Source organism: Echinops telfairi, unplaced genomic scaffold (assembly GCF_000313985.2).
Source record: "Echinops telfairi isolate 266 unplaced genomic scaffold, ASM31398v2 ScPeMD7_7409;HRSCAF=8447, whole genome shotgun sequence".
Taxonomy (NCBI): domain Eukaryota; kingdom Metazoa; phylum Chordata; class Mammalia; order Afrosoricida; family Tenrecidae; genus Echinops; species Echinops telfairi.
In genome coordinates, this window is record NW_022111309.1 from 8090710 (window position 1) to 8092201 (window position 1492).

Below are 1492 nucleotides of genomic sequence, written 5' to 3' on the forward strand. Positions count from 1 at the left end.
TATGCCACTGTGTTAGACAGGGTTCTCTAGAGAAATTTGTATATATTTATACAAATAGATATACAACATAAGAAATAAACAGTTAATTAAATTATAAAACAGTACAAATGTCTCAGTGCAACTCATGCCCATGAGACAGTTGTGAGACACTGGCAGTCCTTCAAGTCTTGGAGGCCACCGGGTAGTCCTCTGTAGAGCAATTCAGGCTATCTGGACACAGGCAGCAAACAGCAAGGCAGGTCACCAACAGTCAGCCAGATGACAGCGTCCGACAGTCCCCACTCAAGAGATGTAAATGCCAATGGTGTGGCGAAGCAGGTCTTGAAGGAACCTCAAATTACAGCCACACAGTGCATGGGTGAGGTGTCCCACAGGTAGTGTATCTTGCAAATTGAGGCAAAGAACAAGCAAGGCAGCCACACACTGGTCCGAAAGGTGAGGCTCACCGAGCCATTATCTCTCTGCCCTTCAATTAATCCCACATGTGTTTATCAGCCAGGTTGGCACAATAAACGAAGTACCTCAGTTGGCACAATAAACTAAGTACCTCACTTCAGTTGTTCCCCACATTCCCAGGGACATTGGTGTTATTGAGGAGACTTCTGCTCTCATACTTTGCCATGTCGGCACTGTGCACTGGTCTCTATGGTGGTTATCACACCCCAGATTCCCGGGCAGTTATTTCTTTCTGCCCTTGCTACAAAGTCTTCCATTCGTCTGACTTGCTGTTTTCTTAGTGTGCTAGTTATATAATCATTTGTCAATCTGAGGACTGAGAGTGAAGGGGTGGGGTCTAGTCTGTCAATCAGATCATAGCCAATGAGGCCTCTGTGTGGGCTTGGCTTTCTCCTGAGAATTCTGGGAAATCTGGATTTTCCTCCTTGGACACAGGGGATACTGTCTCTCTCTGATGAATCTCTGTGAATCATCGCTGAGGAGAAGCCACATGGTGCTATCCTGATGCAGCCCTGGAATGTGGAGAAGCCATGTGGAGACCCCTCCCAGTGCTGAGATGTTTATAATGCCACTGGAACCAAAGACATTCTACCTACTGGCCTGTGATTGTCCTGCATTCAGTGTCATTGCATGTGTTTCATGAGTCGGAAGAGGACTTTATAGATTGGTATCGGACATATGGGTTAATATTGAACTGGTGGGTTTGGAGTGGACTGGGTTGGGATGTTTTCTCAATATGTAGCTGCTCTTGTATACAAACCTCTTTCTTATATGCATTATGAGTTTCTATGGATTTTTTCTCTAGTCTACCCGGACTAAAACCTTAGTCTTCTTTCCCTTCACGGTTCCTGTACCCCCTGATCCCACCGCCTCTTTCTGTAAGGGAGTTTGGGAGCGGAGCAGTTACGCAAACAGATATATCACAGCAAACACACCTGCAAATATTTACTGCAACTCTGAATTCTTGACTGTTGTGTTAGACCTGGTTGTCTAAATAAACAACTCCAGTGATACTCATCTATGTATTAAAAATATC